The sequence below is a fragment of the Lytechinus pictus genome, chromosome 9, assembly GCF_037042905.1.
Source record: "Lytechinus pictus isolate F3 Inbred chromosome 9, Lp3.0, whole genome shotgun sequence".
Lineage (NCBI taxonomy): Eukaryota > Metazoa > Echinodermata > Echinoidea > Temnopleuroida > Toxopneustidae > Lytechinus > Lytechinus pictus.
The window spans coordinates 21621274-21646773 of NC_087253.1; positions in this window are offsets into that span (position 1 = coordinate 21621274).

A 25500-nucleotide genomic window follows, 5' to 3' on the forward strand; every position below is an offset into this window, starting at 1 on the left:
AGACTCCCCGAGGAATGAATCAAATTATTAATTTTTCAATCAGAGATATCCTGTAAGAGTCTTTCCGAATTTGTCTGGTTTTTCTTCCTTTCTATTTATTTTTTTGTTTAGTCCATTTGAGCAACATCATTGGTCTTTAAAACAAGATATCTGTAATCATGTTTACATCATACCATGTCTTCAACGAACATTTACTAATATTTGTCATCTATGCCTTTCAAAAACATGTACCACTTACCCATAAAGTGACTTTGTTGATAAAGTGTGAGTTTATTGAAATGAAACTGTCATGCATATTCAATCCTCAAGTGCTCTAAATCAATACTCTAAAAACTAAAAATAGCCAAGGTGAATGGGTAACCAAGAAATGATAACGATTATATATATCTGAAAGCAAATACCTAATGTAAATTATGTAGACTTTGCATATCATAATATTTTTATGATATAATACTTTAGGCTTGGTGGGGAAGTATAGTGCGTCCCACAAAAAAAGTAATCCCGTTTTCAGAGACAGATTTCACAATTATCATTTTTTCCCCTAATAAATTATGGTAAGAGTGGAATGTAATCTAAATTTGAGCCCAACATCTTAGCAAATCGTTCGCGCATGGCAGATTACAAACAATAAATATTGAGGCATGTCAGAAATGATGTGCGCAGACACTCACGTGTTAATCTGAATTCACTCTTATTTCAGTGATCAGTGAGAAGAAAATAACGAACAATACAAAAGAAATGCTAAGGAGCCAATTGTCGAATAAACACGGTTGTCGTATCACGAATCATTAAAATGTCAAACTCGTCTTTCTCATGAATGCGTGAAGTATCATATTAGATATCACAATATTGAGAAAAAATGAATTGTATGATAATGGCATTGGCGAAACTACGGGGGGGGGGGAGGGGAGGTTGAACGGCTCCCCTCCCCCAATCGGCTGGCACAAAAAAAATGTGAGAAAATGATAAAAAGGGGAGAGAGAAAGAGAAAAGTAGTGGAAGAAGAAGTTATTGTATATTATATAATGTATATTATATAAAATATAGTTTTTCATAACTTTATGAAACATAATTTGCTAAGAACCTATGTGTTCATCACTCCTGGTGCTCGCATTTTCTGTTTAAAGGTCAAGTCCACTCCAGAAAAATGTTGATTTGAATAAATAGAGAAAATCAAACTAGCAGAGCGCTGAAAATGTCATCAAAATCGGATGTAGAATAAGAAAGTTATGGCATTTAAAAGTTTCCCTTATTTTTCACAAAACAGTGATATGCACAACTCAGTGACATGCAGATGAGTCGGTCGATGATGTCCATCACTCACTATTTCTTTGGTTTCTAACAATAAGGAGACCAACTTGACTGAATCATATAGTATTAAACAATGCTAATTCAACATGTTCAGGGAGAAATTAATCGTTGTTTCACTTGACAATTAGGGAAAATAAGAATATTTCATATTTCATTTAATAAAATACAAAATAAACAGTGAGTGGGTGACGTCATCAGTCTCCTCATTTTGCATACCGACCAGGATGTGAATATAACTGTTTTGTGAAATTAAGCGAAACTTTAAAATGTCATAACTTTCTTATTTTACATCCGATATTGATGAAATTTTCAGTGTTATGCTTGTTGAATTTTTCTCTCTATTCAAATCAACTTTTTGTTGGGGTGGACTTGTCCTTTAATGAGATAGATAATCCCGTTCAAGGTGATTAAATGGTACTAAAACATCCCGTTTTCAAGACAATATACACAAATATATTTTCTCGCACCTCGAGTTTTTATTATTTTATGTACTGACACATATTTCTTTTACATGACTGCTTAATGTGATTGCCCCCTTTTTTTTAGGTCTGAATACAAAACATTTCCAGTCCGTGTTTAAGTTCGCATTAGATGATTGGTGAGATATGTCTGCTTTTTATGAACTCTCTTCTATGAACAGTTATTGTCCTTTTTTCTGGTCTGAATATAAAAAATATGGTTGGTGCAATAAGTATGGTCTTAATGAATTCTTACAAACAAGCCTTAGAATGCCCCTCTTTTAGGTCTGAATTTCAAGAAATTTTCAGCCCCCACTTCCCGCTCGCAATATTTGATTAGTGAGATATGATTACAATGACGACAAAAAGTGATTCATGTGCTTAGGTATAAGTTTAAACAAACCTGCAAGCACTTCGGGCTCTCATTAGATGACTGATGAGATATCTATGCTATGTTCTTCATGAATTCCTAAAAATATAGTCCTTAAAATTTCACTGTTTGGGGTTAATATATATACAAAAATTTCAGCTCGCGCTTCGCACTCGCATTGTTTATTTAGTGAGACAGGTACATGTATGTATTATGATAACAAACATTTGCTTAATTATAATGTCTCTTTTTTAAATCTGAATATAAAAAATTTTCAGCTCGCGCTTCGTGCTTGCGTTATTTGATCAGTGAGATACATATCAGCTTAATGGAACAATCCTTAAAATGTCTTTATTAGATCAGTAAATAAAAATAAATTGACAAGCAAATAGAAAATAGGTCTTCACCTATCAGACAGCAAAATACAGTAAAATCAGTCAGGAAAACAGTGTTCCATTAAAATCGCACGAGGAAAATTATATGAGGTATAATATTTTGAATTTTTGCATCATTTCTGTGAAACGGCCCTATGCAATGCCTTTTCTAATGATATCGATATCAGGAAGCATTTAAAATGAGTAGGTTCTGTTTACGCTCCTGATTTTGTCAGTGATCCCTATTAAAATCCATCTATTTGACCAGAAAGCCTATTCAACAGGACAGATCCTTCTAATGAAATGGTACGAAACCCGTATATACTTTTTTATATAGATTTAGCATAAGCAATTTTTCTGTTTTTTTTCTTCAATTTTTATACTTTCATGTCAAGTGAGACCAATTCCATCAGCATACTAAAACTAAAAATCAATTCGGTTGATATCCAATACTCACTCAAGAGCCCTTTCCAAATAACCAAACCCATATTTATAAAATTTGAACCCCATTAGAGTTTCAGTCAGAATCTTTGACTGCAGACTATGTTCACCCCCTTCCCCCCGGCTGCCGTACAAAAATTATAACTAATATTACATCAAAGTGACTTGTACCTTCAATAAATATCATAAAACGTTCTCTATTCTTAAACAATATTTAAACAACTCTTAAGGAATTCGTCCTATTTCTTTTCCGATCGTTGCCTAAAATACATTGTCAAGGACGTTGTTTATCATATATTTGTCTGAAGATAGATTATATATTTGTCTGGAAATAAAACAAATATAGTTTGACATACTTGACCCAACAAGTCGGTGATATCTTTATCAATATGAATAAAGATTAAAAGTAAATACTGCTAAAATTAGAGCTGGTTTACCTAAAATAGCTGGTGGCATGCTAAAGTCCACTTATTAACAATTTTAGATTATCTTGAAGTTACAGATGATATACTCTATTTATGTTTATGATACTAATAATAGGACAACTTAATTTGACAATGGTAACAATATTGATAATGACACTGTGATCGTTTGCATACATCATTTAAAATTAGTTTGCCTCGTGAGATTTGTTTGAAAAAGGAATCCCTTATTAATAGCAAATGATCGGATTCCTTAACAAGACAACATTACAATATATCCTAATTGATTTGTTTGAGTAAATTTATTATCATAATTAATATCATTATTATTATTAATATTGTCATTATCAGTGGCGGACCGTGACCCGGAGGAGACAAAGCATGGGGGGGGGGGGCACATCAATGTTCACAAACAATACAGTGCCCCTCCAATGCTTTGTCTACTCCGGGTCACGGTCCGCTACTGGTCATTATTATGATAATGTGATGTTGATGATGTAAAATTATTACTGCTGCTGCTACTAATACTACTAATACTACTACTATTTATGTACTACTGCTACTACTACTACTACTACTACTACTACTACTACTACTACTACTACTACTAATACTCTTACTTCTACTCTTACTCTTACTACTACTACTACTACTACTACTACTACTACTACTACTACAACTACTACTACTACTACCACTACTACTACTACTACTACTACTACTACTACTACTACTACTACTACTAACAATAATAATAATACTACTACTATTTTTATTATTATTATTATAGTTAATGTTATTATTATCATAATTATTATCATAACGACCAATTACTATTGCCATCATTAATCATCATTATCACCATAATTCTTATTTACGATATATTTGAACAACAATATTGAATACCTTTATAATAAAGATTAAAATTCATCCCAAGCAAAATTTGATTAAATAAGTAAATAAATAAATAAATAATGCAAGCTTAACACTGAAAATGTCACCACAATCAGATATAAATTAATAAAATCATGACGTCATTATATGACATATTTTTATTTATTTCCTAATATGAAATAGGAAAATGTTTAATATTTTCATTATAATAGTTTGATTTCTCCCTAACATGCTGAATTGCCATTGTGATTTTGATGAAGAGTCTCTTTATTCTCAAATTTGCAAAGCTTGAAATATCTTATAATTCTTACAATAAAATATAGACAAAAGGAAAAGTGAATGAGTGACTTCATCAACGCTATCATTTGAATATCACAGTGCTGTGCATATAACTGCTTTGCGAGTATTAGGCAAAAATGTAAGATGTCATAACTTTCTTAATTTACATGGAATTTTGATGACATTTTCGATGAGTAGTAGTATATAGTAAAAGTAGTTGTAGTAGTAGTAGTAGTAGTAGTAAAAGTAGTAGTAGTAGTAGTAGGCAAATTGATTTTAAATGCTGTATGCAAACGATCACAGTGTCATTATCAATATTGTCACCATTGTCAAATTAAGTTGTCATATCATTAGTATCATAAATATAAATAGAGTATATCATCTGTAACTTCAAGATAATTTAAAATCTTTAATAAGTGGACTTAAGCATGCCCCAGCTATTATAAGTAAACCAGCTCTAATTTTAGCAATATTGACTTTTAAACTGTATTCATATTGATAAAGATATCACCGACTGGTTGGGTCAAGTATGTATTTGTTTTATCTCCGGACAAATATATAATATACCTTTAGACAAATATATGATAAACAAAGTAAACCCTTGACAATCTATTTTTGGGAACGATCAGGAAATAATAATGACGAAATCTTTAAGAGGTGTTTAAATATTGTTTAAGAACAGAGAACGTTTTATGATATTTATTGAAGGTACAAGTCACTTTAAGGTATATCAGTTATAATTTTAGTTTGACAGCCGGGGGGGGGGGGGGGTCACCATAGTCTGCATTCACAGATTCTGACTGAAAATCTAATGGGGTTCAATTCATAAAATATGGGTTTGGTTATATGGAAAACCGAATTGATTTTAGTTTTAGTATGCTGATGGAATTGGTCTCACTTGACATGATAGTATAACGTATAAATCTGTTTTGTCGTCAGAAGGATCTGTCCTGTAAAATAAGCTTTCTGACCAACTTTGATGCATTTTAATAGGGATCACTGACAATATCAGAAGCATCAACAGAACCTACTGATTTTAAATACTTTCTGATATCGATATCATAAGAAAAGGCATTGCCATTTCACCGAAATGACGCAAAAATTTAAAATATCATACCTCGTATAATATTCCTTGTGCGATTTAAATGGAACTCTGTTTTCCTGTCTGATTTTACTGTATTTTATTGTCTGATAGGTGAAGACCTATTTTTTATTTGCTTGTCATTTTTTGGGATCAAATTCACCTTCACTTAGGAGAAAAAAGTTTTTGTTGCATGTAAACCCATCATCATTTCTCTAAAAAAAATACAGGTATTCCAAATCAAATTGATACAGTTAGACCATTTAAAAGGGAAAATGTCAATTATGAAAATAGCAGGAAAAATATTTTAAAATATTGGCAAAAGTTTGGGGAAATCAATAAAAAATTTGAAAGTTATTAGAATTTTGATTATTTGATTTGTGACGTCATATGCGAACAGCTTTCTTACATATCATATGGTGAAATGTAAATAACATGTAGTTTCTCAGAAAATTGAAAATGTTTTTCTGTGTATCTTTTGTATCATTCCACACCCGCTAAAAAAGTCGTCATGAACCACTTAAAAACATTATGCATTTTATATCACATAACAAATTGGGCAGCTGCTCGTATATGGCGTCACAAATCCAAACCTTTAAATTTCAATAATTTGCTTGATCTTTGATGGATTTTCCTCAAAACTTTACCAATATTTTCTTAAATTATTTTTCTGCTATTTTTACAATAATCCTTTCGTCAGGGTAAACTTACCCTTTAACAACGCCTGGTATATTCAATAAAGTATTTTGCAATGGCAGAATATGCATTTATGTCATGTTCAATACAGTCATGCATGATGTTTGGCTAATGCAGATTTTGAGACCCTAGCCTTTTGTCGACTCGCTTTAATTCGATAATAAAAATAATGATAATAATAATAATAACAATAGTAATGATAATACTACTAATAATGGTGATAATTAGTTCCTTATACAGCGCATAACACATGATAAGTATGTGTCTTCGCGCTTCAGAAAATAAAGGAAAGACAATAATAATGTAATAAACAAACTCCTTAACGAGAATTTGCGATAATCTTGAAATCCTAATCACGAAAACCCAGCGCCATATTGTTCTAAAAGGTATATACTATATTCAATGATTCAGAAAATTCAAACGAAAATGTAACAAATGAACTTGTTTTCCTACCATTTGTATTGAAGGACCGTATTTTATAACTTGACCAAATCCTAGGTTTTCGTTGAATTTAATCTCAATCCCCTTATTTAAACAAGTATTACTTTAAAAAATAACTACAACCTGCTCATAACGACCGCTTACTTTGTCTCTCTATTCATCATTTCAACATTGTTACCAGGTAAATAGCAATTACCGCTTCTAACAAAAGCATATTGTTGAACATGTATGTATATAGGCCCTAAATGCATAATATCATTTGGTAGAATGCAGCTTTTAAAATGCACGTTTTCAATATGACCATGGACCTTAAATGGTAGGGTCCATGATATGACTTACAAAGCATTTTCATACATTGCAGACATAGATATGACATTGTATACAATTAGACAGACTTAATCCTAAGCAGAACAAATACATTAAATTGTACATTATCTCAATTTATAGGATATACGAAGAAAAAAATATTACCTTTTTATTTATTCCCCGATATAGAATAATCAGTATACTCGCTATATACTGTCAATGTGTTCTGAAACTGCGTCAGTGTGGATCTGTCTTCTCTTCTTTGAATGACATGTACTGTGTATGATCGAACTCACCCCACCCCCCACTACAAACCCCCTCAGCTATCTCCTCCCCATTCCCATTTTCGCCCCCTTCTCTCTCCCCGTCTCCCTAACCCCTCTCTCCCTCCCCTCCTCTCCTCTCTCTTTACCCCTCTCTCCACTCTCCCCCCGTTTCTCCACTTTTCCCTCTCGCTCTCTCCCCCACTCTTTCTCTATCTTACGCACCTACTTGGAAGAGGGCGCGATAGCTGAAAGCAGAGCTGTAGCCGGCGTAATTGGAAGTTTCTTGCACTTCCCATCATCATTTGGTTCCATGAGCCTAATTACAACAGGAGGACTAAAGATATCCGTTCGACCCAACCCATTCGATTTTTTTTCAATTTGATATTGCTGATTGACAAAATTGTATGAATATAATTGAAAATCTAACACTCATTCTAGAAATCGTAACTACTGAACTTCCTTTGCCCAAATTGAGAAGATATATCATTGACTTTGGAACTATTTTTTGACTGGCGGAAATATTAGGGCTATCTTTACTGTTTCAGTTGATTTGATCACATCATAGTTATCTTCATAAATGACGATTTATTTTAAAAATGAGCTGGCTACGATACCCTTCTCTGGTCAGATATGGAATGTCAGATTTCTGGCCTATCCAATGTTAGTAAACATTCGACCCTCTAATTTTACGTGTAGTTTTTAAGGAATTTTTTAAAAGAGCCATTTTAACACACAAGTCTATGGGGAATGTTATACGCGTGACACCACTAAATAGCTAAACGGACTACAAGATGGATATTGGTAGGACGCCCTCTTTAGATTGTGCAAAAAGCTACAGTTTTCTTCCAGCAATAGGCGATATTGCAAATGTCGAGCAGTGGGCCGAGTACACTTTCAAATTAAATATAACTCTACATCTTTCTGGGGGCCGTTTCATAAAACTGTATACAATAAAGCAATTGCAGTAACAGTTACAAGCTACTGAAATTCTTCAATCTGATTGGCTGATGGAAAACTTGTCATAGAAATTGGGCCTTTGTTACACAAAATAAGAAGTCTATGAAATATCTTTTCATATTGTTTTCATATATGTTTTCATATGTTTTCAAAAAAATCATAAGTCTTTCTGAAATAGGAATGTTGTCTGAAAGGTCAAGTTTCACCTGTCGAGGGGTTTCTCGGGATTCTATAAACTTGGTCTACACGCGTTTTTGTTGTTTCTCAGATAGTCTAATATCACATGGGCTAAACCCATTTGATCTTCTATTACCAATTCGATCTAATCGACGTTTAGTGTACCCCACACTTGGTACAATACCAATTAGCTAGTATTTTGAGCTCAGGTTTAAATTAAAGCCGGGTTTAAAGTTGTGGTTTATCTATGATCAGGGCCAAATGGGGCACAAATCCCTAAACAGTACACATCAAATTTATTACCTTTTTGGGCACTCTAATTGTTCATAATTGTTTAGGAATGAGAACTTAAGTATTTCTCTTCATTATGAAAGCGAAAGGAAACAAAATAGTAAACATAATATTTTTTTTCGTTTGGTACCCCCCATGATTTTAACTCATTGTTAGATTGTGGTTTTATTTAAACTCGACTTTAGAATACGGGCCATTTAGTCTAATTGTCACTTCGTCTACATAATTATTTATTACTTCTCCAAATGGAAGTTTGGTTTATAAACGTAAAGTTCATAAATCTATTATTATGCCCTATATAGTCAAAGTGGTGTATGGGGTTTATTTTCAATTGGTCTACTGCCAATTCGTCCAATTGCCAACTCGTCCACTATCATTTGGTCTACCAACAGATCGTCCACAATCCGCATGGCCTAATTGCCATTTCGTCTAATACCCAGTTGGTCCAATAGCCATTTAGTGCACATTTGGTCTGATTGGACTAAGTATAAATTGGGTGAAATGAATGAAAATAAAATGAATAAGAGACAAGCTGGTTATGAGACGAACTGGTCATAGACGAACTGGTGATTAGATGAAGTGATGAATTGACCAAATGGTTCCCAAATGGTTGTTAGACGGAATGGCATTAGACTAAATGAAAGTAGACCATGTGAAGAGCGGACAAGTTGGCAGTAGACGAATTTGGCAATTTACCCAAATGAATGTAGACGACGTGGGTATAACCTAACTGGAAATTAGATAATATGGTTATTGGGCTAAATGGCAATTAAACGAAATGGTTAGTAGACGAACTGGTTGTAGACGAAGCGGGGTTAGACCATGGGGGTTGAGAGAAGACGGATTCGTAGACCAATTGGTAATTTATTGTTCCTGATACGTATTTGGTTGCACCTCTGAACAGTCATGCTGAGCTGAAAAAATAAACCTGTTTATGCGTAGTAACTTGGAGGAACAGAATCAGCAAATATTCGTATAAACTTGCCATCTTTTGGTTTTTTCTTCATCTACCTGAGAAGATTCTCTCTTAGACACCTCCATTTTTACTATAAACACTAAAAGTGTTTTTGGAAATCTGTCTGCTGTATGAATCGCAATGTAATATTAAAATATAAGTATTTATATTTGTATGGTTTTATCGAAACCAGTAGTAGGGCTAGATTTTCTATTTAAAAAACATCGCCTGGGCGTGGACTATAAGAATATTTATTACATCCCCCTTAAACATTGCTACCAGTATTATTCATGAAACTGTATATTTAATAACCCATCCAGTCTCGTTATGAATCATTTAGTGCCTCCTGATCAAACAGACCACACAAAAAAACATGGAACCAAATTGAGACAGTTTTCCTGCTAGATTATTGCAAAAATAAATGCACGAACGACCTTTCCATGGAGCTATTAACATTATTATTATTATTCTGTGTTAATAGCTCCATGACCTTTCGGTCAAAATGCGCGAATGCAGTAAAATTTGAATTTTAGTACCTAAAATACGACATGTATCCAAAAATAATCATATCTAGAGAGTGCGTACATGCGGCAACAACGTCAAGTTTAATGAAAATTTATTGTTCAAGACAAGGGTGACCCCTGAATATTTTGACAGAGGAGGATAAGACAGTGTAAAGATTACGTCACATCTTTACACGGATAATATAATATATCTCCTTGTTATAATACTCTTACCCCATTCCCTCTCACCTTTACCCACCCAATTTTGCACTTCTTAAAAAACAAATCAGGGGGTCACCCCCTCCCCCTCTGGCTCCGTCACTGGTACGAGATGTACAAGTATCGTATTTTAATCGAAATGATATGGGTGTCCATTTAGAGATAATATTTGTTTTATGGGAGTATATGATTGTCCTTAGCAAATTCATATCACATTCAGTGACAGATCCGATCTCGATCTGGCCGATGTTCATATTTTGAAGAAAACAAAAGATGTGAATTATACATGTCAGGAACATAGTTCTCGCTTTCTTCGTTAGCTCGCAGTTTATCTAAACACGACATCTGAACATTACCCTCAATACACTAACAACTTTCAACTACTTAAAATTCTTGCGTAACTAGTTGCGTAATGCCCCCTCCCCCCAAAAGAAGAAGAAGAAGAAGAAGAAAATAATAAAAGGGCACCCTACGGCGTATATGGAAATTTTCTTTTAGATCCCGAGCGAGCAAAGGAAGTGAACAAAAAATATGACGCTTTTAAAATTAAAATCTGATTTTGTGTGTCAGGTTTTGACATAATATTCAGAAAATTAATACATCTTATACTTTTCCTTCCCATTCCGTTCTTTTTCTCATTTGGCCTGTTTATTTTCTCATCATGCCAACGCGTTTACTTCTAACCTGCTAAACGTGATCAACCGTAGTTGCCACTGAACTCATAAAACAGAAAAGTAAATTCTTTTGACGTGGATTATCTTATAAGCTCAGCCACATTTCCTCTACGGCGGCCGTATGGTGAGTCGATAACAGTACCAGCTACACAGGCGGTTTGAATAAAAATTAATAAAACGGTTGTTTTCGATTCGCCATACCGCAGCCTTAGGGGAATGTGACTGAGGTATTAGGCGTGTACACGTCTTTTCCCCTCGAGGCAAGACAATTTGTTCAGAGAAAACATACATTATTTGCCCAAAATTTCAAATGGAGGCATCATGAAAGATCCACTCAAAAGAGGGCTATCAAAATATGTTTAGGTGAATTATGATTGGCAAACATTGATTGTATTTGTCTTGTCTACGTTTGGTGACGCTGTAACCGTTCTACCGGGGCCGGGGAATACCTCACTTTAAGTGAAAATTCAACATCGGCAGAAATAGGCCTATAAACTGCTGTCGTAAAAGTGACGGACAACTCTTATTTGTTATACTTCAGAAAATAAATACGAAGAAAAAAGAGGGGAAATTAAAAAAAAAGCGTATCAAAAGGAGATATCATCTGGGTAAGAGCTACACCCCTCTTATTCAATTAGTGACATGAAATGAAATGGCGTGAGCTTTGTTGGTCTTGTATCAAAACATGATGTTGGCAGTGAAAGCGCCAAAGTGCTATCTTTATCTCATTTATCGCAGTTGATAGTCTTTCTTTTCGATAGTTATTACTATTTTTTTTCTGATTTCACACAAGGTATCACAGGCCTAAATCATTCCCCATAGACTCGTGTGTTAAATTGGCACTTTAAAAAATTCATAAAAAATAAGGGTGTAATTCGGGGGTCGAATGTTTACTACCAGTGGATAGGATATATATCTGGCAATCCATATCTGACCAGAAAAGGGTCCCTCGACCGGCTCATTTTAAAAATAAATTGGCGTGTTTGAAGACACCGTCGGGGGGAGCAGATTCATCACCTCAAACAGCAAAATAGCCCTAATCCTTCCGCCAGTCAAAATATAGTCCAAAATTGGTGATATTTCTTCCCAATTTGGGAAAAGGAAGTTCAATAATTACCAAAAATAGAATCAGTGTTAGATGGATAATCATATGCATACACTTTGTTAATCAGCCATATCAAAATAAAAAAAATAGCAATGGGTTGGGTCGAATGAATATCTATGACCTGCCTCTAGTGATTAGGCCCGTGTAACCTGTATTGTATGGCACATGAAGGTTTCTTTTTAATTTACCTTCCTGGCTTTTCTTTAACATCTGTACACTCACTTTATCACAAAGAAATGCATGAAATATACAGATGTGTTATGTAATGACCAATTTTAATGTTACTCCTAATGTCTAGTGCCCTATGGATTTACACACATCCTACCTGCCTATAATGGCTATATGTAGCTCAACAATGGATGCAATGTAGGGCCCAAATCCTATAATGCAAATTGTAGATATGAATAGTGTGCATATCTGGATTCAAGATTTGCCCACAATATAAATACCAGATTCACATGAGTTAAATTAGATAACAATAAAAAGAAATGAGAATCAACATACAAGCATACTATACATTCACATCTTCCTATGACAAGGGCCCAAGCCAAGGGATGTAAGAGAGAGAGACAGGGAGAGAGAGGGGTTAGATGGCTTGTATTCTAAATGGATGGGGGCTAGTCTGGCTAGAAGTCAGTAAAAGTTGAACAAGATAGCAGTAGCACTCATTCTCAGCCCCCCCCCCCCAAACATACTAACTATGCTTTTCTCTACCCCCCCCCCCTCCCTATTGAATCCACCACTCTTCAGCCAAATTCTAAAGTTTTCTCTTCTCCTTCCCTTCCCCATGAACCAATTTCACAAGTGCAATTGATGCAAGGCCTATCTTGTGATGGGTGCTACACACGATTTACATCAGCGCTCGTCGGTATACGAAAACACACGACAACATGAATCACAGAGACAAACACACAGCCTACACGGCCTAGCCTAGGTACAAGTACAAACACAGAGTTACTAATCACAATTTGTTACCTGTTATACCCCTATGTAGCCTTGTATATAGCCATGAAGTTCAGTTTTTGGACCTCTTGATGATTGAAACATGTATACTAGTGAAAGCAATCTGCTACTGAAGAGTTTGGGCAGGTATTTCATCCACTAGGGAATTCTCCTTGTAATAGGCTATGGTCAAGGTGTACAGGTATCACAGGCCTAAATCATTCCCCATAGACTCGTGTGTTAAATTGGCACTTTAAAAAATTCATAAAAAATAAGGGTGTAATTCGGGGGTCGAATGTTTACTACCAGTGGATAGGATATATATCTGGCAATCCATATCTGACCAGAAAAGGGTCCCTCGACCGGCTCATTTTAAAAATAAATTGGCGTGTTTGAAGACACCGTCGGGGGGAGCAGATTCATCACCTCAAACAGCAAAATAGCCCTAATCCTTCCGCCAGTCAAAATATAGTCCAAAATTGGTGATATTTCTTCCCAATTTGGGAAAAGGAAGTTCAATAATTACCAAAAATAGAATCAGTGTTAGATGGATAATCATATGCATACACTTTGTTAATCAGCCATATCAAAATAAAAAAAATAGCAATGGGTTGGGTCGAATGAATATCTATGACCTGCCTCTAGTGATTAGGCCCGTGTAACCACAAGCTAACTTGTTCCGCCGGTTCTAGCTCGTTCCACACTTCCCACTTCATCATTTATATTTCCCATGTGCTAGACAGGAGTCAGTGTGATGTGTCTATCTCGATTAAGTGCTATGAAAACATTTAAACAGCATTGTCTACAACAATAATTGAGATAGGAAATGGATTTTATTTTCGTAGGAGTTTTTGCATTTATAGTAGTCAATATAAATTTGCAATACAGAAACATAATTGTAGTATGAGATTAAAGTACTATACAATGTGACAAAATTGTAACAGAGGATAATAACAAAATTTAGGCATGAATACAATATAAAGCATTTAGACAAAAACTAGTGAAAAAATGCAGTAGCAAACTATATAAACATAACAAATGTTTGAGTAAAAGCAGTCAAAAGGAAAGAGAGCTACATGGAAACCAATTATATTGCTTAGGTCTGGAAGAAAAATCTGACGTTACAAATCAGTAAAGGAGAAAGAAGAGAAATGAATCAATGAAGTGTGCGTGTTTGTTTGTGCGCAAGTGGGTGAAAGTGCAAGTGAGTTCGTCTTAACTGTATGTATGAAAAAGGAAATAACTATATTTTCAGAAAGGCTAAGCAAAATCCAAAACGTTTAGGAATAAACATTAGTTATGACATTGAGTTTCGCCAAAATAATGCATTTATCAAAAAACATGTACATATTGTTAAACTTGTATTACATTATAATGGATTTTCAGTGTCTTGCTCGCTTGCTTATTTGCTAGATTGATAAAGAATTTAGTTTATTTTAAATCTTCAACAACAAAATTAATATGTAGGGCATAATATAAAATAACATGAAATTGAAGATTTGACAATATACAAATATATATATATATATATATATATTTGGTAGAAGTAAACTTTCTCCCATACGTGTACTGTATCAAAGCAATAGCTTTGATCCAGCTGAAGCATGGCGGCTTGTCATTGTTCGAAATCCACCTTCACCCGACAAAGGAAATTATAATTGGTATAGTGTCGAAAATCTGTCTATCTGACGGTCAAGCGGATTGGGGTCGCCCTAGCCACTAACCCGTCTCTGTGGTCTAGTGGTTAAGGCACCGGCGTTCAAAGCTGGGGGCCCGGGTTCAATTCCCGGCAGAGACATTTTCTCGGCATCACCAATTTTTCCAAAGGGTAGATAGCTCTGGGGAACCTTGATTTAAGCTACGCCTACCATTGTTCTCTTCATCCATTTCTTTACAATATGTATATATATATATATATATATATATATATATATATATATATATATATATATATATATATATATATACAGAGTGAGTCAGAAAAAATGTCCCACCTTTGTAAAGTTGAAATGTTTAAAATATGAATATTTAATCATTATTTCACTTTGGGGAAACAGATTCATTGTTGAACCACAATAAACTACCTCAACAAATACAAAAATTCCCTTTTAATTGTTTGTGTTTTTATTCACCGACGTTTGCAGTAATTATGTGCTTGTGTGTCAGGTTGTGTGTGCGTGCGTGTGCTTGTGTGTGTATGTTTGAGTGGGTCTGCCAGTGCGTGTGCATGTGTGTGTGTGTGTGTGTTTGAAGGTGCGTGTGTGCGTGTGTGTGTGTGTTTCAGTCTGTCGGACTGTCTTTGTTCAAAAGAGTGTTTTATTCCCCACCCAGTAACTTGGCGCAAGTGAGATCTTCTAAAGATTGTCCGCTGTTCAGTCATGCGTGCAGGGGATCAAATGAAAAAAGGTACCTGAATGTACTGGGAGGATACCTCTATCAAGACATATCATGAAACTAATGATTAAATATTCATATTTTAAACAATCCAACTTTACAAAAGTGGGACATTTTTTCTGACTCACTCTGTATGTATATATATATATATATATATATATATATTAATGTATACATATATATATATATAGAGAGAGAGAGAGAGAGAGAACAATGGTAGGCGTAGCTTCAAATCAAGGTCCCCAGAGTTATCTGCCCTTTGGAAAAATTGATGATGCCAAAAAAATGTATCTGCCGGGAATCGATCCCAGGCCCCCAGCTTTGAACACCGGTGCATAACCACTAGACCACAGAGACGGGTTAGTGGCTAGGGCGACCCCGATCCGATTGACCGTCAGATTTTCGACACCACCAATTAACTTTCCTTTGTCGGGTGTAGGTGAGTATTGAACAATGACAAGCCGCCATGCCTCAGCTGGATCAAAGCTATTGCTTAGATACAGTACATGTATGGGACAATTTATGCAATTTTTTCCAAAGGGCAGATAGCTCTGGGGAACCTTAATTTGAAGCTACGCCTACCATTTCACCACATATTTAAATACAAAGAGTTGCCAAAGCTGTTGTACATGTATAATGTCTCACATTTATATATATATATATATATATTTATATATATATATATATATATATATTTATATATTTATATGTATACAACACACACACCCACACCCTCACACAGACACACGGGCACACAAACATATATTATATATACACCTATATATATATATATATATATATATATATGTATATATATATATATTATACAACAAATATACGTTTAATTCGAACATTTAAACAAACTCCAACGAAGACAGTATTTAGGCCTATACCCACACTCTAAAAACAGAGTGTAAAAATTTGCCAAATATGGGGTAGAAAAGGGAACATGAATATTTGCTGGGTAGTTTTTCCCCCAATAATGGGCAAAGTGCACGTTTGAAGGGTAAATTTCAATGAAACATTGCGTACAACTTACAAAATATTTGGTATCTTTTTACAAACATGCATGTTTCCATTTTTCCTATTACTGGGTAAACATTTGTAATATCCTACAAACTAAATAATCCCCTCATAAAAGATCCCTGTCACAATATTTACCTTATTTTTTACATTATCAATTAAGATTTTCTAGTGTAAAGGCTAAAGATACTCGACTAATGGTGGTACGATCTGCGTCATGCAAGGTTCAGTACTTTATGTCTTACGATTTTTTTAATAATAATTTTAACATATTATTCGTGTTAATACATATAATGAAATAATAAAACAATGTTCCATTTGTTACTTTACCATTTTACTGTAGAGAATATACAAATCTTGAATCTTATATCACGTATATGATGCGGGCTTCAATATCAACGTCATATAGACACCGGTATTAGGCTCATACATTAGCGTACCTAAGGGGGGGGGGGGCAGACTGCCCCCCTGACGAGTCACAACTGATCCCTGACGAGCTAAGTGGGCCCCTCCTTTGAACGTGAAGATTTTATTCTGGTGCAAAATTTCCTTTATTTGTGGTTGAAGACCTTTTTTTTTTGGGGGGGGGGGGCGGACGAATTTGCCCCCCCCTTTGAAAAATCCTAGGTACGCCACTGGGCTCATAGACATAGCGTGTCATGTAATTTGTTATGTCTACTTTCGCTTTACGTGTTTCGTCAAAAGGCGTAATAAAGATATAGTCATAAAAATCAAATTTTCTTGTCGATTTATGTATTTTAAAACATTAGAAACTCGGGACGAAATCTATTTATCTTTAACACGTGCATGATACACAAATATTCTTTATTATATATAAATATGTAAAAGAAGATTTTTTTGAGGTTCCTCGCCATTTTTTACCAAAATATACATCGATTTGGGCAATGCCACATCTTATCAATATAATTCAATTTAATTTGCAAGTGGAGCCCTTGAAGCATTTCATTAAGTAGGTTTTGCATTAAATACGGGGAAACTCTCTACAACGAATCGATTCCTTTGAAAATGCAATTAAAATCACAATGGAGAGCTGAGACGCTTTTGTTGAAAGTTGGTGGACTTGGGCAGCAGATCATCCGAAGATTACCACCGGACGAACAATTGCAAATATTTTGCTGTGTTTAGTCAAGAGATTCCGATGTTGTCCCGGTCCGCCAATTTTCAACAAAAGCCTCTCAGCTCTCCATTGTAATTTGACTTGCATTTTCAAAGGAATTGGTGCGTTGTAGAGACGACAAGGGTATTTCATCGACAGTTGCCATCATCAATTCCGGGACGTCATACTATTAATTGGGGGGGGGGGGGTGAAAGAGTAAATCATTCCCTGAACAATAGGTTCATGGCTCGGATTTACGCCAGTGGATGCCATAGCAACAGTGCTTTTCAGCCAATCAAAATCATAGGAAGTTGTCAGATCTGACAACTTTGTCAGACGACAAATTTTGATGACGTGCTCACTCCATGTCTATTACCATGTATATACACCTCCTCTGAATACATGACGTAATATAAGTACATAAGTATATACAAGTTAGACCTGCTGTTTCAAGATCCAATAAAGGTACCAGTGACAGTTGATTAAGAAAAGATGAAAAAAAAATTATAAAGGATTTGTATATCACATGAATCCACTCTGATAGGTGCTCAAGGCGCTCCTATATTACCTCCACTCCAACCATTAGTTGATTTTTACCCTTCGTATGCAGAAGGTCCGATTTTTCAAGTGTTAGGTATGATTCGGCAGGAGATCGACCCTACGCCCTCCAGTTCATGAGGCATGCATGTGCTCTCATACCACTCAGCCACCAGAGCCATTAAGGTCAAATCAACCCCAGACGAAAGTTGATTAAAAAAAAATCAAACAAGCATAACGCTGAAAATTTCATCAAAATTAAGTATAAAAGAAGAAAGTTATGACATTTTAAAGTCTCGCTCATTTTTTACAAAACATTTATATTTACAACTCAGTGATATGCAAATGAGAGAGTCGACGGTGTCCCTCACTCACTATTTCTTTTGTTTTTTTTTATTTTTAAATGATACAATATTTTAGTTTTTACAGATTTAACAATGATGACTCTCTTGTTTGAACCACAAATTGATAAAACAGTGGTAATTTCTCATGTTCAGAAAGGAATCAATTTTTTCACATGACAATGAGGAGGATATTATAATATTTCATATTTCATGTAATGAAATACAAAAGAAATAGTGATTCTCCTCATATGCATACTACACCTCTCTCTCTCTTTGTTACCAATGACACTCCGGGGGCCCAGAGCCACCCCAACCCCCATCTGTATGCCAGTCAGTGTGAATGAAATAATAGTCGCATCCAAACGACAATAAATTACACAAAGAATTCGATCGTTATTTTATGGTACGCTAATTTTCTGTTGAGTTACAATTAACATTAACGATCAATACGACTCCTGACATGCAATATCATTTAATGTGCTATTTACTTATCCTTCGTGCTCTTTGCCCATGGAAGGAAGTGTAGTACTATTCAACTACAGCAAATATAGCCCCCCCTTCAACGTTCAATGCCAATTTAAACAGGATCCTGTCTTCTTTTCTATTGGCTAACTCTCTCATGCTCAGTCTCAGTCACACTAAATTAACCGATTCCAAACCAACCGATGGTATGTCATTGGAAGTAACGTAATAGCTTTGATCGGTCTGGAGTCGACTTTGGCAGAGTGAAGAGCAGCAGTTATTTCATCAGCATATTCTGCTGATTGTTGAGAAATTGTCCTTAAACATCAAACTCCTCCGCGCTCTTGCTCTTTATATACGAGGGTGGATGTTTAGCACAAGCCTTGGAAATTAAAGTCAAGAAAAAGTTTTTAGTTACAATTTCGGTAAGTATGACATTCTAACTTACATCATAATAATAAAAGTGTTTCTGTTCTCTGTTTTTACATTTCATTTTATCAGACATCGGTATTCATAATTTATGATGGAAGATATACATATTCAACCCAACGAAATGACTTTGTCGTGGCACACGAGAATCTTTATTAAATCATGATGTATTATAGGCCTACATTTTTATAATTTTCTGAGTTGGAATGCATATTACCCCCACCAATTTTAATTTTTTTGAGTGAAGCGTAAATTCTATTTTATTAATTCAAATATATTTCGCAGGCTGAGGAAAAAATGATTTATTAGAAGTGACGACGTATGCTACGGTATACAGAAATAAGGAAGCTTATCGTTTCAAAATCCAAATTTCAATATAAAATATAAATTCGAATTCAAATTCAGATCGCTATTGACATTTGAATTCAAACTGGTATTACTGTTCCCATTTCAATACCAGGTCACTTTTAATGTTAAAATCAATATAAATTTTAAATTCAAATTCAAATTCAAATTCAAATTCAAATCCAAATCGAAATTCGAATTCAAATCTGAATCCTTATCAAAATTCAATCCACGTTTTAGTCAAAATTTAGATCCGAATTCAAATTCAATGCTAATTCAAATCTCGTATCGTTTTCCAAATCGTATATCTAAGGTTATTTGCCGCCAATAACCGAATATAACAAAATAACCAATACTAACAAAATCGGTCTGTAATTTGAGAAAACATTGTTTTGGATCCAGATATAAATGATACTTGGTATATATGATATGATATACAGTCAAGGAATGAAGATGAGAGAATAATAGATGCGTAGCGTAGAGAGTTGCCACAAGTTGTTTGCATTAATCTAAGTTCTTTAAAAAGATAATGATGATAATACTAATTATATATATATATATAAATGTGAGACATTATACATGTACAGCAGCTTTGGCAACTCTTTGTAATTAAATATGTTGTGAAAGAAATGAATGAAGAGAACAATGGTAGGCGTAGCTTCAAATCAAGGTTCCCCAGAGCTATCTGCCCTTTGGAAAAATTGGTGATGCCGAAAAAATGTCTCTGCCGGGAATCGAACCCGGGCCCCCAGCTTTGAACGCCGGTGCCTTAACTACTAGACCACAGAGCCGGGTTAGTGGCTAGGGCGACCCCGATCCGATTGACCGTCAGTTAAACAGATTTTCGACACCACCAATTTAAAAAAAAAAAAATATATATACATATCATAAATTCTATTTCATACAGCATGACAAACGTGTTTTGTATTTCCAAACTGGAAAAACAGAAATGGAAAAATAATATGATTCATTAAAAAAATTATACTTTTCATTATTCTGATGGGAAAAGTGCAATATTTTTTTATTCATGCAACATATTAATAAAATGGTCCTTTGCCTTATTTCACTGTAATTCACAACAGTTTTATCATATTGATATCATATCATAGTATGTCACAAATGATTTGTAGAACGTCATTTTCGATTGTGATTACATACTCAAAGCGGTTCAAGATGTATGAAAGAAAAAAGAACCAAAGATAAATATTTTTGAATATCTTTTATTTTTCGTTCTGTTATAGTCTCTGAATGTTTGAAATATGTTTGTTCTTTCATATAGGTGAAAACGTCATTTTCCTTCTAAGGTTCTTACTTGTATACCGCAAGTCAGAATGATGGTTTAGAAAATACTGCTGCACAGAGTACGTTTTCTTCACTGACTCATCACCCATGGAAACAGTGGGATAACACATTATATTTAACGGTTAATTGAGAGGTCATAGGTCAGCATGAAGGTCAGTGAAGGGATGCCGAGGCCTGTTAAGAGGGCTGACCTTTTAAGAACAATATGGATAACAATTTTTTTTCTCATCATGGTGAGTCTTACTTTAATTTTACTAATCTGTCTGTGGGTGCGTGCCTGTGTGTGTGCATGTGAATGAGCGTGAGATAGGGTGAGTGTGTGTTCGAGTGTTTGTGCCTGTAAAAGTGTATGTGTTTTGAGGGTTTTTTAGTCGTTTATCAACCAGATATGATTATTTATATGTGAATCTGACCTTAAATGTCATTATCCGAAAGATGTGACCAACAAGGGCGCGGCTCGAACCGCAAACCTACACAGCAAAAACTGTGGTGTTAACCGCTGTACATAGAGGACCACACCAGTTATTTTACACCGGTGTTGAATTGGTGGTGTTAGTTTCACACCTATAGGTGTCATTACAACACCTTTGGTTGTTACATTTACACGCTTTGGTGTTATTTTTAATCTCTAGGGTGTAATTTTAACACCTCGGGGTGTGGTCCTCTATTAACACCAACTGGTGTCAGTTTTAACACCGCAGTTTTTACAGTGTACGTATCAAATTATAGCTGGGTTACAGACGGACCGTTTACGCTTAGTTCAACCATTTTTGAGTATTTCAAAGAGGTTGCCATCGTCTCAATTATGTAGAATAAAATCAGTGACATAAAATATTTTCCAATCCATTAAAATCAAATCTTATTTAATTGTTCATAGAGTCTGGTGCAACGGTCATTTTCTGCGAACCATTTTGGGCTTTTTTTGGAGAATTTAAATTGTTATAGTTTTTTTTATTCGTATGTGGGGGCGTCGTGGTTTAGTGGCTACGAGCTCGTCTTTTAATGAGAGGAACGTGGGTTCGAATCTCAGCCACGGCGTGTTTTTCTTCAGCAAGATATTTATCCACATTGTGCTGCACTTAACCTAGGTGAGGTGAATGGGTACCCGGCAGGATTAATTCCTTGAAAGCACCAAGCGCCAAGCTGGAGTTACAGCCTGGGTAATATATAGTGCGCCATTGAATAGGAAACTAGATAATTAGGCGCCTCATAAATGCTATATATTTATATATTATTATTATTATGTATCTTTAAGTTGAAAATAATTATTTGTAACACATTCGGTTAAAATCTTGTTCCTATTATTATTCTTGTAACAGATTCAGATGGAATAATTACAGGTTGGTGTGTGCTGGCTGTGTAGGGGTTGAGGTAAGGGGGTGGGGTAGTGATGTCAGATATGGGATAAAATCGGCAGCTTATTTATTGCATATCCATGACGACATTACTGTTTCAACATGATGATGTAATGATTAATAGAATTTGCTTAAGCAACCAAAACTGGTTCCGGTTGATCATTAATTTACAACCCCCTTAACTTTCTAAAGGATTTTCCTCTAAAAAAAGTGGCATAAATTCCGGCCCAGCCTAATTTTCATACCCTTTGTTTCAGTCGGCAGTGCTCACTCAAGAGTGAATAGTTTTCCAACTTTTTGGTGTCATTTGAAAGTTGACTTTATTGGCTTTAATATATAAATAAGTGTTTTCCTCCAAAGTGGTATATGTTTTTTATTTGACAGCCATTTCAAAAGTGTATAGTTTTTTTTTTTTTTTTTTTTTTTTTTTTTTGGGGGGGGGGGGACGCATTGCAGTTTGTTTTGGCTACATTCTATGCATTCAGAGATAATTTGTTGGCTATGAACCAGTTAGTTTTGCTATTGCCTTGTTTACCGTCAAAACAAGTGTTTTTATGTTACTGTTACTCATAAGTGCACAATTAACGTCAGCAAACAGGGAAAACTTGAGAAGAAAAGAAGATTTGATAATATCATTGACATGTATAAGGAACCAGAGAGGGCCCAAGACAGATCCTTGAGTGACACCACAGTTGAGATTCTATATTGAGGATCTGACGCCATTGACCATCATTATATTGACTTCTGAGAGATAGATAATCTTCACACCATTTTAGGGTAAGACCTCTGACACCACAAGAATCAAGCTTTTTTGTAGTATTTGATGGTCAATGGTGTCAAATGCCTTTAACAAGTCCATAAAAAGCCATAATTCAGTCTAGATTTTTTTCTGAAGCCAAATTGAGCATCGATAAAAGCATTATTCACCTGTAAAAATGTATATAAACGTTCATGAATTATGTTTCCAATAATCTTAACAAATAAAGCAAGAATATCTACTGGTCCATAATTAGTGAAGTCATTTGCATTCACAATTTTGAAAACTGGTGCGACCTTTGCAAATTTCAGATGATTAGGCACGATCCCTATAGAAATTGATGCATCAAATATAAAGCATAGAGGTTTATTGAAATAATGTATAGATTTCTTAAAAACTTTTAGGATCTATACCATCGGGGCCACTTGATTTTGAAGCATATCAAGTAGAAACAATTTTTAATATTTCATTTGGAGAAGTAGGTCTGAGAAACAAAGAGTTTGGTGATTTACTTTTAGTTAAGAAAGAATCATTTGACACACTCAAAGGGGGAAAATTATCAGCAATTTTCTTACCGGTATTCAAAAAAGAAGAATTAAAATGTTCTACTATATCTCCTAATGAATTAAATTTTGGGTTATTGCAATACATAAATGAAAGTTACTTCTTAAAGCGTTTATTACCCAGTATATTATTAAAATAATTTGTGTGTTCCCTTTTATTTGATTAAAGAGTTTATAATAATATTCAGTTTTAGGTTTGCGTAATAAGCTTATCAATTTGTTCTTGTACTTAATTTATTATTTCTTTCATTTAACGTACTTTTTCTGATTAACAAATTAACAAAAAATGAAAGATTAAACATGGTAAAGGGAAAGAGAGAAAAAGAGAAATAACAAGCCAAAATATCATTCTTCTATTTTTGTCTTCTGACATAGAGAGAGACCAACAAAATGTCAGGATCTATACGCTATATAGATTATCAAAGCACTCAATCGCTCAGTCTCTAAACAATAACATGATATGCGAGGGTGGATCCAGGATATTCTAAAAGGGAGGGGCGCATTTTCCAGAGGAAATTTTTTACAAGCCAAAAAAAACGGTTCACCCAAGAATGAAGGTCATTTCGTCCCTGTCAAATTTGACAAGGAAAACAAAAAGGTTCCTCGATTGTGTACGAACGACATATTCCCATTAAAAATATTTGCATTGACTATGAAATTGGGGGGGGGGGGCACATTTGCGTTAAACATTTTGATTATGGCTCTCAAAAGGGCTGGGCACTGGATCTGCCAATGATGATATGCCATTATGATAATAAATAGGAATAAATGATTCCATCAATGGGAAAACATTTAAAACCCTTCTCTTTGTGTAGGAAAAAGGGAAGGATCTTTGAAAACTATGAGGTTGGCAAAAGCGGCGCTCAAAGGATGTATTTATTACTCCTTCCTCTTCAAAATATCTCACAAAGTGTCCATTTTCTTATCAAACGGGTGAGTAATTATAATATCCCACTCTAGAAAGTGTCCGTCTTGCCTTCTGGTAACATTATTATGACAAGTTATCCTTTTCAGCTCTAATATTCATAACTTGATCTGCCGATTTTATTTTAACCGCTAAAACGCTGTAGCGAAAAAGCTTTACCAGATTTTGAGAAAAGAAAAGGCCACTCTCAAGTTCCTATATTGGTCAGATCAGATTGGACAGCAACGAATTCATCCACATTAATTTTAAAAACATGACGTCACTTTTACGTCGCCTTGTCCCCCCCCCCACCCGTAATAAGAAACCCGTTGTAACCCTTGAAGAAGAATGTCTGTTTTAAGAGTTCAATGTAAATTGACTGGAACCCAAACATGCTTTTTGCCATGAATACCCATAGCCTACTTCTGATTCTGTACAGACGTGATCAGCGACAAAATGCATTGAAATATGCATCATTGCATTCATTTTTTTGTCTGACAATCTATATTAGGGGGACCAAAAAAAAAATGGCAGGATGTATTCCTGCAGTCAATAGATACAATTACCCACGCTCAGATTCCCATGCACCATTTCCGAAAAATAACAGATATGCCATTATGATAATGATAAAGGATTAAATAATTCTATCAATGGAAGGAATTTTTACCGTTACACCCTTCTTTGTGTGTTGAAAAAAGGGGGAAAGATCTTTGAAAAATATGAAATTGACAGAAGTGCCGCTCAAAGAAGGATGTGTGTAAACAACCTCTTTTTTTCAAAATATCTCAAAGTGTCCTATTCCTATC